Source organism: Pleurodeles waltl, chromosome 4_1 (genome assembly GCF_031143425.1).
Source record: "Pleurodeles waltl isolate 20211129_DDA chromosome 4_1, aPleWal1.hap1.20221129, whole genome shotgun sequence".
NCBI classification, from domain to species: Eukaryota; Metazoa; Chordata; class Amphibia; order Caudata; family Salamandridae; genus Pleurodeles; species Pleurodeles waltl.
The window spans coordinates 519,494,239-519,513,296 of NC_090442.1; positions in this window are offsets into that span (position 1 = coordinate 519,494,239).

A 19,058-nucleotide genomic window follows, 5' to 3' on the forward strand; every position below is an offset into this window, starting at 1 on the left:
TTAGGGCGTTAGTGTTAGGTAAGTGTATGTATGTAGTTTAGTTAGTGGATTTGGGGGGTGTTATTTTTACTTCTTACGTGTTAATTGGTGGGTAGGTGTTTGGGGGGTCATGTTGGGGTATCTATGTGTTTTTTTTTAAATAAAAAAATATAAAAAAAATACAAAAATAAAAAAATATATATATTTGTTTAGATTTAGTTAGTATATGTGTAGTATTAGTATATGTTGTCCTGCATGTGTCTTGTAACTTAAGGGGTGTGGGGGGCCAATGTTTAGAGTGTGGCGTTAAATGTGTTAGTTAAGTTTAGCATAGGGTAGTTAACATTAGTTGTTGGTTAAGTATAGTTAGAATAGGTTAGTTTAGGATAGGGTAGGTTTTATTAATTTTTTTAGTTCAGTTTATTACTTGATAAACATCTTTGCGTACTCCTCTACATTTTGTGTTATATGCTAGTGTCTCAGGGTCTTGCCATGAGTGCACAGTGCAAATTGTGTGTTGGCCTAGGGATTCCTCTCTGCCTCCGAATCCCTCTCTTGACATGTGCATCACCTATTGACAACTGAGCTGTCACATTGGCAGCAACAACACATCTACTTGTCCATGCATCTCCCATCCACTGTACCCACCACTCAAGGTAACTATGTTTACTATGTATTGGACAGGTAGGTGTGGTAATTCAGCTGTCAGTGTTCAGGTCCTGTGTAGGAATGTTGGAAACTGTGGCACATCTGGCAACAGCCTACATTTGAACACTATCCTGCAAAAGTGACCAGTGGCAGTCACTAATGAGGTTAGGTACCTCTGTTTCACACCAATGTGTTCTACTGGTACTCCCAGCTGATGATATTGCCCGAGAACTGTTTCATAGCCATTCCTGCCATATGTAGTGAGTGAAGCATACATGTATTCTTCATTTTTTACTTACTAAGTGAATTGGTTGTAGGGGGCAAGACCAGCATTGACATTTGTCATGTTGGAACCTTGTGTGTAGGTATGTGCCCCCATATTCCTGCACTCTTGTACTGACAATCTGTGACTAATGACATGGTTACACACATCACAAGCATAGTAGATGTGTCACAATACGCAATACACAAAGACATGCTCTTTGTGTAGGAGGTGTTTATTCACAAGTGTCGTAGTGCAATATTTACAATGTCCAGGGTCAGTGACCCCATTTGTGAAATCCATACAATTGTGACACAACTCAAGTCCAGGGTTGAGGGACATGTCATGGGACATGCTTTGGGTAAAGTGTTGTTAAGTGCGGAGGAACAAGAATTGCCAATTGGTAAGTGAGAGACAACGACAGTCCATAGCAGACAGGTCAACAGTGTGTCGGTGAAAAGTGCACATGTCCAACTGTGCTTACTCTGGCATGATCTCAAGCACAGGACAAAGGAAAACACTGCCCATGTGGCATGGGCTGGTGCTACCGGGAACTCTTACGAGTGAAGCTGATCTGTTCCACATCTTCATCCTCCGATGTGTGTGGTGTCTCCTCTGCCCTTGATGGTGGGGCTGTGGGGGGCCACACACACTTCAGTGGTTGGAGATGTGGAATCCCAATTCCCGGCAGCTGCCATCAGTGGAAAAAACATATGGCATCACTGTAGCAAGGAGCTGCTGATTTATGAGGATAGCAGCAACATCCTGGTGGTAGGCAGCCATGTCTGCCCTGAGGGAGGACACTTCCCTGTGCATGGAGTCCAGCTTGTCCTCAATCAGCCTGCTGCCAGTTTGGAAGAGCAGTTGTTGTGACCTCTCCCTCATGGCAGCATCTATGTCCCTCAGACACTGCTGGACTCCATTCAGTGGGGACTGTGTGCCTTGTTTGGCTGCAGTATGTTCATTCGCCATAACAAGGCACAGGAGCATACCCTGTAGGCTGGCTGCCATAGTCTCCATCCCCACCTGCACCTCCTTGGCCAGCTCCCGTTAGACTCCTACCACTGTCCTCTCAAAGCTGCTCCCTTGGTCCTCAGAGTCTTCAGCTGTGTTGGTGCTGGCAGGTCATGCTATTGGGGTGTTGGGTGGGGCATCTGCAATGGCTGCTACATTATTTGTCCTCCTTGCGACTGGAGGTGGTGTCAGGAGGGATACCAGGACTTCTTGGAGGGTCTCTTGGCTGATGGTTATCAGCTGGTCATTCAGGTCATTGGGGTACTCCAGGACAGATAGACCAGCAGGAGGGCCATGATCCTCTGCAATGAGATGGTGTAAAATCAATCTTTCTGTGTTGTGGAAGTTGACATGTCACATCATTGACTTGCTATTGGAGGCTCATTGTCATCTTACTTCCCAAACATTGTTCCTGTACATCATGATTGCTGTCCATCAGCCCTTTGCCCCACCTGAGTGTCACATGAGGGGAAGCTCAGGTTCCACAAATGTCTGTGTCATATCTACTAGGTGTGATGTATATCCTTTTAGTGGCTTGACACCATCTTGCTATTGTCAACCCTCCCTATGCATCCATTTGCATGGTAGGGCCTTGCAATGGATGTTTCAGTGGTCAAGCCACAACAACACACATGGCAAATTGCCCCTGTCCCAGTCTTACATGTTTCAAATGCACCCGTGCTGTACTGAAGCCTTTCACCACCCCAGGGATGGCACTGCCAAGACACTATGCATTTTTTTCCTTTGATAGCTCCTCATGTTAATGTATGTGTATGTGTGCTAGATAGCACAGAACACATGGACCTAGCAGATTTTCATTTCATCTTCTGTATGTGCTGGAAGGTGCACCTTCCTACACAACTATGATCTTCTCCTCAATGCAGCCATCCTTGCACTATGATGCAAGAGATGCAGCATAGTGGCAGTGCAGCTAAATTGACACAGGCACAGGGGTGGACCCAGGGATGGCCAGCATGGGTATAATTTTTTGATGTGTACATCATTTTGTATATGACAGTGCCTGATGGTAAATTAGTTTATGAACATAGCCAGTAAACTGGAGTTGAACTTAGGTCAGGGCCTCGAGCTAGTTGGATGGTGATTCTGCAGGTAGTCATACTAGTCCATCACTACAAGTGCAGCAGTCCTATGACCACCTGACTGCCATTGTCTATATGACCACCCCAACAGCGCAGGTGGTAGTGACACATGTTGTCAATAGGGAATGCCCCATGGGCCAATGGAATGGCATTTGCAGGTTTTCAGCAGCTAACAGACTGGCAGTGCCACCTGTCCTGTGACACCAGACCAGTATTATGCTCAAAGATACCCTCCAGGTATGTTTCTGCTTTTCCACCAGCCATTGCATGGCGGTGAAACCCCCATGCAAAGGTTTGTGGTGATGTGCCCCTGGGTGCCCCTGCACAGCCCATGTACCTGGCATGGGCAGTGCAGGGGGTCCCATGTACTGCCCCTCTGACCTTTTCACTGCCTGATTTGCAGGGCTAAGAGTAGCGTGTCCTGTCACACCCAATGCACCACAAGACTGGCACTGACTCTTTTGATCCATCAACAATGTTGTTGTAACTGCTCCACAGAGCTACCATGAGCAGACATATTTCCACCCGCTATCCCAATGCGTGACTCATACTGCACACCGCAAAGGGTACACTGCACTGGCAGTATTACCAGCACCAGACTTGCCCATGCACCATCCCCCACCCATCAATGTGAAACTATACACCATTATGTTCACAGTCATACACCATGTGTTGCATGTGTGTGGTTATTTCCCTATTCCTATGTGTCTCACATGGTTGTGTCAGAGTAGTTGTGGGCTCAGCCTGTATCTGTTGTGACCTACAGTTTGCTATCTGTGGTATATATTTTCTGTAGTGGCACATTTCTGATCAACATCAGGATGTGTGGTTCCACACTACCCCAGTTTAGTTGCTCTGGGTAGTGGCATGTTTCCAGTGATACAGGACTACCCTACTATTTCCCCAGTGCCTGCTCAAATTATTTTTCCCTGCATCCAGGGGGCATCCTCACTGCACTGCACTGCACTGTGGTGGCTGCCTTATGTGGATGTGTTGTTAATGTGCAGGCGGTGGTGCTACTGGGGCATGTCTGGGTACTGTTGAAACAGTTGCAATTAATTGTGTGCAGTAGGATACAGCACACATTTGTTTGGGAAATGAGGCAAGGCAGTATCAAGGTGTTATGGCAAGGGACACCATCATGATGTAACCCCAGGAATGGTATTGACTGACTTTCTAGTCTCTGATGTCTGTCCAGGTTGAGTATGTGTTGTGGTGCATGGCACTACCAAGGCGAAGGTACATGTGTAGCTTACAACTGCATGGTGCAACTTGCTTCATGTGCAATGTGCCCCTCAGTGCTCCTTTGAAATGCATTGTGTGTGTCCTATGCGCCTCCCCCTTCTTGCACTTGAAAATTTAGCATTAATTTCCTCCATGCAACTTACCCTGCATTTGTGGTGTTTCTTGGTAGTCTGTGCTGGCCTTTCCTGAGATTCCAGTGACCAGTTCCAACCATCTCTTCCATCTCATACAGGTCCTCTTGTGGTGCTGGACTACCACCTCCAGTCTGCAGTGCTGCCTTCCTGTTCCTTGCCATTTTTGTCTTTGTCCTTCGCTTGCAATCATGCCAGCGTATCTTGCACTCAGTTACTGTTCTCCTCCCTTCTGCCACACTGTTGATCTTGTCTACTATCTCCTGCCAAATTGCCTCCCTCCCGCCAATTGGCAATTTTAAGGTGACAGTGAATTGATGTTGATGCTCTGTCACCTCTCTCACCAGTATTTCATGCTCCTCCACACTGAAACAACACTTTCTCTTTTTCTTCTCCCTCCCCTGGTCTTGTGTGTGTCCTCCTGGCTGGTTTCTGGTTGATTGGCTTGTCTGGGTCCATTTTGCATCTCCTTTGCACTGTTTTCTTCATTAGTGTCTTAAGTTGACGCTAACGCAGTTAAAAATTGTGCATTTCCGTTTTGCAACAAATTTACGTACCGTAAAGCAGGTTAGAGTTATTTTTGCGGCATTAACATAATTTTGCCTTACGACAAGGTGCAATGGTTAACGTCAAAGAAATTGACTCCAACCATTTTTTTGCTATGTCTTGCGTCGTGGTATAAATATGACGCCCAGACAGCGCTAAAGAATGGTGCTAGCAAGCGCTAAGCTTTTTGTCTTAAAACTACGTTTGTGCAGTTTTTTGTCAAAAAGTATAAATCTGGCCCATAGTTTGCTAAAATTACTTTTTCAAAATATCCAGTACAAAAACATTTTTTTCTATGTTAAATCATGTTGAAGGGGTCTTGTAAAGCACACAGTAACAAGAAAAAATTCTCCTGGCCCAGAAACCCAGTGGTAGAGAAAAGATTATTGAGAGACTAGCAATGCCTTTAATGGTTTGTGAACAACGTGTCCTAGGTGGGTTGTATCATGTAAGTTTGCACTTTAAATAACTCTGTTAAATTGCCATAGCTTGCTTCATGACTAATGCAAAAAACTTTGAAGGAGTCCTGCTGCTGAATGCAAAGCAAGTGGAATGACCGTAACAAGCTAATGAAGTTACTTTTTCTTGGTGCAGCCAATACAACAAATTGGCTGACAAATTTTATTTGACATTGTGTTTCCATAAAAGTTCAGACCCTGAAAAAGCCCAAGCCACAAAGCATAAAGGGGCTGCAACACTTGTCAGCTATCTGTAGTAGGAATAGATGAGTTTTGTCATGGTACAGAATGATATTTTTAAGTGAATGTAATCACTTTTATAAGTGAACGTAATTGCAAGTAGGAATCTCACTGGAACGTACAAGGAACGTTGTCAACAATTAATTCATAGTAAAAAAACAAAGCAAGCCTCATCGCTGCTTGAAGGTTCTTTCACTTGTTGCATATAGTTGATAATTAGTCACATCATAACATAACTACTTTTATATTATTTGCAACAAATGAAAGAATCAATGTGATGAAATATATCGGGTCTTGTCACAACAAATTAATTAAGACAACAACCAGAACCTCATCAGTACAGGTACAGGCGGGCCTTAAATTAGCTGCTATGGTCCTTACATTATCTGGTATGGTCCTTAAATTATCTGTTTCATCAATTGTCCATGATAAGCTTAATCAGGTGGGTCCCAGTACCAAATGAAATATTGGCTCTTAGGAGATGGAATTTAGAGGGTAACACCATTCTATCATGCCAACTCTAGTACGCCCAAAGGTATCTTGGCACTGAATGAGCAATTAACAAATATCTCAGAAAAGAAGTACCATCTTACGTGAAAAGATGAGTCTTTAACCCTGATGGAACATGCTGTTATAGGGATGTCTCGGAGATTATGCAGGAGTATATTCTTTATATTTGGCACTAATAGAGAACGCTCTGCATCCAAAATGAAGCATGAAAGCAAAGTCACAGAAACAGAGGCTAAGTGGAGGGATTAGGCAGAAAATGTGTTGAAATGTGGGCCTGATCATCGGTATTGTGGAGGGCCTGGTGAACTACATACATGTATTTAAACAAGATTCTTTGTTTATCAAAGCTCCTTAACTGACACAAGAGATGTCTCCGCACTAATGCCTTGGCATAATCCAGCCTGTACTGCATCCAATTAATTGTGACGTCATAAGTGGTTGGAAAGGCAATTAGCCAAGTATGTCTCCACCAGCCTCAGAAATAGTGGGGGCCAAACAATGTGGGCTATAATTAGACACCAGCATGGGGTCAAAGCTAGATTTATTGACAAAAGGCTTCACTACGTTTTTACCTAGTTGCAAGGAGATGAGCCTGATGTAAAAAAAATGGTTAAGGTGGCATAAAGGACCTCAATGACCAGGGTGGTCAATTCATGCAGGATCCTTGCAGGGCCTATGTCTTCTGGAAAAGCTGTTTTGAGTGAAATTAGTATCTGTTAGGTTTCGGAGTATTGAATGGGGGGGGTACTAGTCTCCAATATGTTGACATCCTGGTGAGGGATGTATTTTTCCATTGAATGTTCCTGTGATGAAAGGCGCTTCAAATATTGTCCTTCAGACATTGCTTAATTTAAACCAGGGATTGCAGGTGGTGCTCTTCTTTCATTATATGTGAGGACCTGTTACCATGATAGGCGTAATATGCCTGCTGGGGAGGAGGTGTTTCTAGCTCAGGTGTTTCCAGTGAAACTCCTTTTCTTTGTCATTCTTATGATGTGCATATTGCAATGAAGGTCTTGGTTCTTTTTCTCAGCTGCATACAGAGTTTTGTTGCAGTTGAGAGAGATCAAAATTTTATTAATATATTAGTGGCATAGAAGTTAGCATATGGTGACTAATTAACCTACATTTAAAGGCCTAAGAGAAAATAAAACGTTGTAAAATGTGCACGTTTGAAATATGGTGGACCATGTGGCCACCATTCATATTAAACATTACGTCTTAACATGAGAGTTTTGCATTTATATTAAATGAAGTAAACATTGACAGTGTTTTAATTAAATATAGATTAAGAATTGCAATATTAAATGAATATGAATTAATTGTACATATATTGAATTAAATTAATGTCATTAATGTGAGTTAGATATGTGCAGAAAAAATGCATGTTTACTATTGCTTGAAGATGTAATAAATAATGTTTGCAATTAAATAATTTGCTTTGCATGTTTGATTTGAATTGTAAGGTGTGCAATAGGTTTATTAATGCATTGATGTATTGGATGTCTTAAGGCTTTTTAGCTTGACTAGGCCTGAAAAATTTATTTTGCAGCAGTAATGGAAAATCACTTGTTTATTTTGTTCCCACTGACCAGGAATCTTTCCCTAGGCTGTTACTGGGATATTGAATGTCCTATTGTATTGAAGACAAGAAACATGTTTCAGAATTAACAATGTTGCATTAATTGTTGTAGCTGTCAACAAGACAGGAAAATCATGATTCAGGTTTAGTTTTGTGAGAGAACACGCTCAAGTAACAAATAACTAGAAAATGTAATATTTTGTGGGAACTGTGTGAAAACCTTCAAATAACAATGCACTTTTGCTGAGAAGATTTGTAATAGTTGCAAATTTGATGGTATCATCAACAGCCACTGGACACTGAATCTGACGTCGACAGTGAGCCCACCGGAAGGACCAATGAATGGATCATACATACTTCTAATTAGAGAGGATCTTTGGAAATAGGGTTAGTTTTGGTGAAGTCAATCCTAGAGTTAGTCTTCTCCTGCCTCAAAGCTGGCCAGAATCCTGTTTGAGTCTGCTGTCACACTCTGTTTCTTTAAGTCATCAGATGAGTTTTCTCATCTTAGTCTTAATTTTCCTATTCTGTCATGAGGTTCGGTACTCTTATGGCCAATTAATTCTGAACTGCTGATCTGTCCTATGTGCAGAATGTGTTCTGTCTTGATGCTGATGTTAACTAACGCCGGGAAAAGTTGACCGGCCTGCTTAATGAAACACTACTGTCTGCTTTCCCATGAGGAGTGGTATAACTAAATGTGGTTTATTGTTTCCTTTTCAGTTAGATAATTACACCAGCATAATTTTTATAGTGAGATTGCCTTAGTTACATGTTTTTTCAAATTATTTTTGTATTTTTTTATTTTTGCTTTTCCTCCATTCCCAAACATGGAAGTCAAAATTCGTGTTAGTGATTGGAATGGCCCAGCTCTGAAATCTGAAATCTGAAAATTGAATGTGAAAACTGTATTTGGATGATTTACTGATCATCATCTGCTTTGAATTCTAACAATCATGTTCATATTGTGTTGTTGCTAATCTATATTATCCTTTTGGAGTGTCTAACAGTATTGATGTTTAGTAGGTTAATTCTTTTCAGACGCTTTGGTCAACCTATGGTTTTCATGAATGTTTATAATTTAGTTTTGTGCACCATATGTGACATTGATTTTGGAATTGAAATAATGCTTTGAAACTTTCTTCAGTTAGGAGTTTGATTTAGTGTTAAATTGTTCATGAGTTTTAGGATTGTTTATGATATAATGTTAATGATTTGTGATTGAATAACTCTGACTACTATACTCTTTGCCAAGTCCAAAGATTCAGGTGACTTCAATAGGTGATAATGGTGATGGTGGGAGAAATTCTTCCCGGCCCCAGCACGCCAACACAGTTCGTGGTCTGTTCATTCTATCGGTGGTATATCTTGGTCTAGTTTCTAACATCCTTTAGGACTGCTTTATACAGTGTAACAATTCTCCTTGTCTGGAGGCTTTTTGGTGTACTTTTTGTTGTGCTTTACTTTCCGGGTGTTTGGTTCTCCACAGGGTTTTAGGGTTCCCTGCTTGGTATTCATTCCTGCTTATACCTGTGCCTTGAAGGGGCCTTGTGTTCACTTCATTCTCTCCACTCTTCTGTTGCCTTCTGTGCTGTTCTGGTTTGTCCTTGACTAGTGGGGTTGACAGTACTGAGAATGCTTTTGTGGCCGCTACCAATGAAATCAGGCTGCATGGCCGACTTTAGGGCAGTGAGAGTGGTGCAGCCGCACTAAGCGCTCACCTGGAGGCGAGGCACTGACCTCAGGTGGGGCGGTGTGTTTAGCAATAACTTATGATTAAAAGCATCTGCTGCAGAGTTCCATGTACATCCAGCTTTCAGGCAGTAATACAAATGTCACGATAACTCTTGTGATTAATATTCCTGTTAGAGAGAGATGAAGTTTTGTCTAGTAGCAGTTTTGACTTACCATAGTAGAGCGGAGGGTTAATATACCTGCAGCAAAAAACAGATCTGTGTTTTATGTGGATAGCTTAGTGGGTTAGTAAATATAGGCCCATATTTATACTTTTTGACGCTAAACTGCGCTAACGCAGTTTAGCGTCAAAAAATTTTGCGCCGTCTAACGCCATTCTGAAGCGCCATGCGGGCGCCGTATTTATGGAATGGCGTTAGACGGCGCAATCAGACCGGCGCTGCCTGGTGTGCGTGGAAAAAAACCACGTAGACCAGGCAGCTCCGGCGTTGGGAAAAAATGACGTTAGGGCGTCTTAAAATGGCGCAAGTCAGGTTGACGCTAAAAAATCGTCTTAACCCGATTTGCGCCATTTTTTCGACGCCCAGACGCCATTTCATGACTCCTGTCTTAGTAAAGACAGGAGTCATGCCCCCTTGCCCAATGGCCATGCCCAGGGGACTTGTGTCCCCTGGGCATGGTCATTGGGCATAGTGGCATGTAGGGGGGCACAAATAAGGCCCCCCTATGCCACAAAAAAAATAAAAATATAAAAAAAATTATACTTACCTGAACTTACCTGTACTTCACTGGGATGGGTCCCTCCATCCTTGGGTGTCCTCCTGGGGTGGGCAGGGGTGGCAGGGGGGGTCCCTGGGGGCAGGGGGGGTCCCTGGGGGCAGGGGAGGGCACCTGTGGGCTCATTCTGAGCCCACAGGTCCCTTAACGCCTACCCTGACCCAGGCGTTAAATTCAGGCGCAAATGCGGGTTTTTTTGACCCGCCACCTCCCGGGCGTGATTTTTGCCCGGGGGTATAAATACGACGCATTTGCGTCGCCGTCATTTTTTTAGACGGGAACGCCTTCCTTGCATCTCATTAACGCAAGGAAGGCGTTCACGCTAAAAAATGACGCTCTTTCTTCATACTTTGGCGCTAGACGTGTCTAACGCCAAAGTATAAATATGGCGTTAGTTTTGCGCCGAATTTGCGTCGAAAAAAACGACGCTAATTCGGCGCAAACGGAGTATAAATACGGGCCATAACCTTTACCAACATCTTAAAACAAATGAAATGCATATGAGAGAGGGTCTATAGAGAGATGAGGGGCACTTTTCCTGGGTGGTAGTGAGGAAATGTGAGGAGGAGGTCAAGGGAAGGAGAGGGCCAAAAAAGATTATCACAGCAGGCGCCACCAGTGCTAAACCTGTCCCTTTCAGGCTGCTCCTAGATTTGGGCAGATCAGCCATCCTCATTCTCTTAGACCTTTCTGCAGAGTTTGACATAGTTTTTCATATAATCTGTTTTTAATGTTTTCTTCAAGAACAGTCACAAGTTGTATTGCTAGCTCATTTCTAATGTAACCACAATCTCATTATCTGTGGTGTCCCCTAGGACTCGGAGCTGAGCTAGCACACTTTATAACATCTATGTGACCTCCCTGGCTACTCTCATTTCTTCCATAGGCCTTCACTATTATGTTTATGCCCATGATATCCAACAGATTATCTGCCTTCAAAGGGACTTTGATTCTCTACTGAACCAATTTAAGGAATGCATCTACGAGGTCTTCTGTTCTTCTGTTCTTCTGTTCTTCCGGTCCTCTGGTCTTCTATCTTCTGCCTTCGGCTCTTCTGCCTCCTCCGTCTTCTTCTCCCCGCGCCTGCCCTCCTGCTCCTACCTCATCCCCCTCCCTCACTCGCATCCCCCTCTCTATCTCCCCTATCTAACCCGTTCACTATCTACCTCCCTCACTCCTCCTATCTACCTATCTCTCTATCTCTCTATCCCACTATCTAATCTCCCTCACTCTCCACCTCCTCCTATCTTCCTATCTCTCTATCTATTTCCCTATCTATCGATTTCTCTATCTATCTATTTTCTCTATCTACTTCTCTATCTTCCCCCCTTCCCGCCACCCCCTCTATTACCTATCTTCCTATCCTCTCACTCTACCTCTCACCCTCACCCCCTCCCCTATCTTCACAACCCTACTCCTATCTTTCTCCCTAATCTCCTAAACCTCCTAACACTCACCCCCCTCCACCCTTAAACCCCCCTACCCCAGCTCTTCTCACTCTACCTGTCCCCCCTCCCTCGCGCTTTCCCGCCGCGACCTCCTGCACGCCCCCAGCTCCCATTCGCCCCCAGCTGACCCCTCCCCCTCCTACCTCATATGGCGGCCGCTGCGCAACCGCGCCGCTGGCGCGCCAGAGGCACGCCAGAGGCAAGCCCGTCTGCGCCCGTCCGCGCCTGGCCCGCGCCCAGCGCCACGACCCTTGGTCCCAAGCTCTCCCAAGCCCCGCTGATCCGCTACGACCCCACCACCCTCCACGCCCTCAACCCAGGACGCTCCAACACCTGCTTCCAAGCTCACCCCAAACGCACCCATGGACCCTTCGCCTGCAACTCCTGCAAACGCATCTTCCACCACGCTACTACCACAAGCCCACGCGCCATCAACCACCTCAAGTGCATCCTAGTCAACGATCGCTCCGTCCACAAACACGCCGTCGAACTCTGGGACCTCCTGGATTCCACAGCACCGGACGTCGCCTTCATCACGGAGACCTGGATGAATGCCTCCTCTGCGCCAGACATCGCCACCGCCATCCCGAAGGCTACAAGATCTCCAGGAAAGACCGCACCAACCAAGCAGGAGGAGGTATCGCCATTGTCTTCAAAGACACCATCAGCGTCACCACCTCCACCGAAGACACCCCTCTCGCCGCTGAACACCTGCATTTTCAGATTCGCACCGACCCGAGGACCACCCTCAGAGGATCCCTCGTCTACCGTCCTCCCGGACCACGAGCCCCTTTCAGCGATGCCATCGCCGACTTCATCTCCCCGCACGCCCTCGCCTCACCGGACTACATCCTCCTAGGCGACCTCAACTTCCATCTGGAACAAAACAACAACCCCAACACCACCACCCTGCTCGACAACCTCGCCAACCTCGGCCTCAAACAACTGGTGAACACCGCCACCCACATCGCCGAACACACGCTCGACCCTATCTTCTCCGCCAGCAAACACGTCTTCTTCAGCCACACCTCCGCCCTACACTGGACCGACCACAGCTGCGTCCACTTCACATTCCGACGCGAGGCCCGCCACCTCCGCACTCAACCCATCCCTCATCGACGGTGGAACAAGATCCCTGAGGAGCAACTCTTCTCCGCACTAGCCGCCAACCAACCCACCCTCACCACCGACCCCAACGACGCAGCCCTCAAACTCACAAACTGGATCTCCAACTGCGCAGACAACCTTGCTCCCCTCAAACGCACGCATCGACAGACCAACACCAAAAAACCTCTCTGGTTCTCTGACACCCTCAAAGAATCAAAGAAAACTTGTCGCGCCCTTGAGAAAGCCTGGCGCAAGGACCACACCGCTGACAACATGAACGCCCTCAAGAACGCTACCCGCGAACACCACCACCTGATCCGCGCTGCCAAAAGGAACTTCTTAACCGACAGACTGGACAAAAACAGCCACAACAGCAGAGAACTCTTCAGCATCGTCAAGGAGTTCTCCAACCCCAGCGCCAACGCCAACGCCGTCACGCCCTCACAGGATCTGTGCAAATCCCTCGCCACTTTCTTCCATCGCAAGATCAGCGACCTCCACGACAGCTTCGGACACCAGACCGAACCAAACACCACCGAACCCGCACCCCCGGCCATCACCCTCAACAACTGGACCCACATCAACACGGAAGAAACCAAATCCATCATGAACTCTATCCACTCCGGCGCCCCTTCGGACCCTTGCCCGCACTTCATCTTTAACAAAGCCGACGACATCATCGCCCCGCACCTCCAGACCGTCATCAACTCTTCTTTTTCTTCTGCTACCTTCCCCGAATGCTGGAAACACGCCGAAGTCAACGCCCTACTAAAGAAACCTACGGCTGACCCGAGCGACCTGAAAAACTTCCGCCCCATCTCTCTTCTGCCTTTCCCAGCCAAAGTAATAGAGAAGACCGTCAACAAACAGCTGACCACCTTCCTGGAAGACAACAACCTGCTCGACCCCTCACAAACCGGATTCCGAACCAACCACAGCACTGAAACCGCCCTCATCTCAGTCACAGACGACATCAGAACCCTGATGGACAACGGTGAAACAGTCGCCCTCATTCTCCTCGACCTCTCGGCTGCCTTTGACACCGTCTGTCACGGCACCCTAATCACCCGCCTCCGCTCCACCGGGATCCAAGGCCAGGCCCTGGACTGGATCGCCTCCTTCCTCGCAAACCGTTCACAAAGAGTTTACCTCCCTCCGTTTCGCTCATAACCCACCGAGATCATCTGCGGCGTACCTCAAGGCTCATCACTCAGCCCGACACTCTTCAATGTCTACATGAGCCCCCTCGCCAACATCGTACGCAAGCACGACATCATCATCACCTCCTACGCCGCCGACACCCAACTTATACTCTCCCTCACCAAGGACCCCGCCAGCGCCAAGACCAACCTACAAGAGGGTATGAAGGACGTCGCAGATTGGATGAGGCTCAGCCGCCTAAAGCTGAACTCTGAAAAAACGGAAGTCCTCATCCTCGGCAACACCCCGTCCGCCTGGGACGACTCCTGGTGGCCCACAGCCCTCGGCACCGCACCGACCCCCACAGACCACGCCCGCAACCTCGGCTTCATCTTGGACCCTCTTCTCACCATGACTAAGCAAGTCAACGCCGTGTCCTCCGCCTGCTTCCTCACCCTCCGCATGCTCCGTAAGATCTTCCGCTGGATCCCCGCCGACACCAGAAAAAACATGACCCACGTCCTCATCACGAGCCGCCTGGACTACGGCAACACCCTCTACGCCGGGACCACAGCCAAACTCCAAAATCGCCTGCAACGCATTCAAAATGCCTCGGCCCGCCTCATCCTAGACGTACCCCGCAGCAGCCACATCTCCGCACACCTGAGACACCTGCATTGGCTCCCAGTCAGCAAAAGGATCACCTTCCGACTTCTCACCCACGCACACAAAGCCCTCCACGACAAGGGACCGGAATACCTCAACAGACGCCTCAGCTTCTACGTCCCCACCCGCCACCTGTGCTCCTCTGGCCTCGCACTTGCTGCTGTCCCTCGCATCCGCCGCTCCACGGCGGATGGGAGATCTTTCTCCTTCCTGGCGGCCAAGACCTGGAACTCCCTCCCCACCAGCCTCAGGACCACCCAGGACCACTCCGCTTTCCGGAGACTCCTAAAGACCTGGCTGTTCGAGCAGCGTTAACCCCCCATTTTTTCCCCTAGCGCCTTGAGACCCGCACGGGTAAGTAGCGCGCTTTATAAATGTTAATGATTTGATCTGATTTGACACCTGGATGTCTATGAACTCCCCCAACTAAATACTGACAAAACCTCTTCATCTGTCTCCTTACCAGTTTCTCAAACTCATTTTTCTTTCTACTTTATTACTCTCTCTGCCATATATCTATTTCACTACCTAATATTTCCATCTACCTCATCGTTCATTAGCAATTTCAAATCTCATCTCTCCCTTTTTGTCATATCTTAAATCATCCCTCAATCTCACCTCCCTCTCTACCAATCTCACTCTACATATCTTTTCATCTCTTTCTTTACCACCCAATGATCTCTCTACCTCATCATCTTTTACTCTTTCTGCATTTGCATCAACCTCATCTATTTTTCTCATCTGAACTCTCATGATCTTGAGTTTCCCACAGAGCTGCAGGGATTAGCTTTCTAATACCCTGATGCAAAGTGTTAGTTCAATGCACCAACACAAATTTGAAATCCGGTTGCACTGTGACCCATACACCACTCACTGAGTAATACCTTTTTGGTGGTGTTTTCAGGTGATAATTAGCTCCACTAGATGAGTTTGGAAACACAGTGGAACTCCAAACCCTCTCTGATAAATGAATAACACACTCAAGATAGCACTAAGAAACACGAATAACACTTTATTTCTAAAACGCAGCAAATAGTTAGCCTACACATTAGGTTTCTTAAGATGATTTGAACAACATATTTTCTCTCTGTAAAAAACAGCAGTTACTTTATTCTCTGTCACAGTCCTTGCCAGGGTATGATAAGTATGATAATGATAAGCTGGGCTGAAGCCTACTTCTTTGTGCCACTCCTGGAGCATGTGTCTCCATTACCACTTTCTCAAACTCATTTTTCTTTCTATCTTATTATTCTCTCTGCCGCATATCTATATCATGACCTAACATTTCCGTTTACCTCCTCATTCATTAGCAATTTCAAATATCATCTCTCTCTTTTTCTTATATCTTAAATCTTCCCACTATCTCACCTCCCTCTTTACCAATCTCAATCTACATATCTTTTCATCTCTCTCTTTACCACACAATGTTCTCTCTACCTCATCATCTCTTACTCTTTCTCCATTTGAATCAACCTCATCTATTTTTCTCCTCTGAACTCTCATGATCTTGAGTTTCCAACAGAGCTGCAGGGATAGTGTTTTCTAATACCCTGGTGCAAAGACTTAGTTCAATGCATCAACACTTATTTGAAATCTGGTTGGACTGTGACCCATACACCACTCACTGAGCAATACCTTTTTGGTGGTGTTTTCAGGTGACAATTAGCCCCACTAGATGAGTTCAGAAACACAGTGGGACTCCAAATCCTCTTTGATAAATGAATAACATACTCAACATAGCACTAAGAAACACGGATAACACTTTAAAATATTTATTTAAAAAAACACAGCAAATAGCAAGCCTACACATTAAGACCCTGATTTATATTTATTTAGCACCGCATTTGCGTAATTTTTTGACACAAAAGCAGCTCAAACTTACAAAATTAAATTGAATTTTGTAAGTTTGCACCATTTTTGCATCAAACAGTTATACAAATGTGGCGCTAAAAAAGTATAAATCAGGCCCTAAGTTTCTTAAGATGGTTCGAACAACATATTTTCTCTCTGTAAAAAATAGCAGTTTATTTATTCTTTTTCACAGCCCTTGTCAGGGTATGATAAGCATGAGAAAGATAAGCTGGGCTGAAGGTCACTTCTTTGCACTGCTCCCGGAGCAGCCCCTGACTGGGACTTGCTGTCACAGTGAACCAGCATGACAGTTTCATTCAGAAGCCTGTCCAACTAATGGCCAGATACCTGAGTTTTTATAGCATCTGATCAATGATTTTATCTCATGTTTATAAATGTGGAGACACTAAAGACCACAAAAGACAAAATAAGCATGACAACAAATGTATCACCTTAATTTAAATATTGATATTTTGCCACTATATCTAAACCAATAGAAACAAGTCAGCTTTCACTGTAAGGGTCTGTAATCTTCTGGCAGTGATCATAATATAAGCAACAGAAAAATGTCAGCATAAGTAGGAGGTGGACATGATGCTAATAAGAGTATGACAGAACGTGACCCCAATTGGGGAAGCGCAGTGTTTAGGACCCGGGGCACCATGGCCCAGGCCCTGTATGCTGGTCCTGCATTACTGGCCAATGGACTTCCGCTCTCGCCTCGCGAGATGGTGGGGAGCAGAAGAGTGGGAATTCTGGGGGTCACATGGGAGGAGCGTCATTTCCAGCCGGCGCTGCATCCCTGGTGGTATTTAAGTCCCCCCCTGAGTAGGCCTCAGCCTTTCTTGTCGATATGGCGGAGGCGGCTGTGGGTGCTGACCACTGTGTTTTGTTGCCGCCCTCCAGAACCTTCAGACCTTCGTCGGACTCTGTGCAGGGCAACTTCAAGCATGTGGGCTTTCTGGCAGCACCCGTGCAGGTCATAGGGCCCGCCATTTGTGTAGCGCCATCAAAGCCCGAGTTCCTGAGCCCCCGTCTTTCCTCTGAAGGCCACGCTTGGATTCTGGCGGGACCCACAAAGTTCTTTGGGGCCCGCCGTTCTTATCTAGGTTGAGCCACCCCAAACACCCCTTTTTTTAGTTGGCGTGAGGGTTAATTTTTAACTCCAAATTATTGCCCACTTTCCACTAGCCTGCCTTCCTTGACCTGACGGGGGTGCGGATCATTTAGGGAAATTGTGAGTGTCACTGACCCTGGCCCGAGGCCAGGAACGCTTGCTAGGGATTGGGTAAGTGTGGGAATTTGTGGGGGTGGGGGAGATCTTAAAGTGCTAAGTGTTCCTGCAGGGCTTGGTATACTGCTTAGCTGTTTTAGCTGTTTTGGGGCTTGGTCAAGTGGTTAGTTGTTTCAAGGTCTAGTGCCTCTGGTGCCAATGCCCTTAAAGTACATTTAACAAACATTACTTGTGTCCAGGGTTCAAACCTCACCTGGAGATAGCGGAGGCCAGGAACGCTTGCTAGGAATTGGGTAAGTGTGGGAATTTGTGGGGGTGGGGGAGATCTTAAAGTGCTAAGTGTTCCTGCAGGGCTTGGTATACTGCTTAGCTGTTTTAGCTGTTTTAGCTGTTTTGGGGCTTGGTCAAGTGGTTAGTTGTTTCAAGGTCTAGTGCCTCTGGTGCCAATGCCCTTAAAGTACATTTAACAAACATTACTTGTGTCCAGGGTTCAAACCTCACCTGGAGATAAACCTTTTTAAAAATAAAAATCGTTTTTGAAGTCGTTTGCCTGTTGATTGTTTGTTGGAGTGTGTTTCTCATATTATACTGCTCATGGCTTCAGGTAGAGGTAGGGTGGGGAAGAGGAAGGGTAAGGATCCCAAATTGGTGCACTTATTGAGGCTAGCCCTGGCAAAGTTAGGGGATGGCGAGGAGGAGATTGCGGATTCAGAATCAGACAAGGAGGAGGCTGAGGTGGCTGGGGACTGTCTCAGGTGCTCCCATGTCCCCCCACACACGCCGCCTTCCCCCTAGTCAAATTCAGGGCTCAGAACCAGGACCCAGCTAACTCAGTGGGAAGGGCCCGGGGCTCGATGCAGCAGCCTACAGTAGTTCCCTCTAAAGTGCTGCCACCTGTGGTGACACCCGTGGCGACGCCCACGCCGTCTCCGTCATCAGGACTTAGGCCCTCATTCTGACCCTGGCGGTTTCCAACCGCCAGGGCAGAGGGCAGAGGAAGCACCGCCAACAGGCTGGCGGTGCTTCCGGGGCAATTCTGACCGCGGCGGTAAAGCCGCGGTCAGAAAAGGGGAACCGGCGGTTTTCCACCGGTTTTCCCCTGCCCCAGGGAATCCTCCATGGCGGCGCTGCGTGCAGCGCCGTCATGGGGATTCCGACCCCCTTCCCGCCAGCCTGTTCCTGGCGGTTTACACCGCCAGGAAGAGGCTGGCGGGAACGGGGGTCGTGGGGCACCTGGGGGCCCCTGCAGTGCCCATGCCACTGGCATGGGCACTGCAGGGGCCCCCTAACAGGGCCCCATTAAGATTTTCAATGTCTGCTTGGCAGACACTGAAAATCGCGACGGGTGCAACTGCACCCGTCGCACCCCAGCAAATCCGCCGGCTCCATTCGGAGCCGGCTTCATCTTTGCTGGGGCTCTCCCGC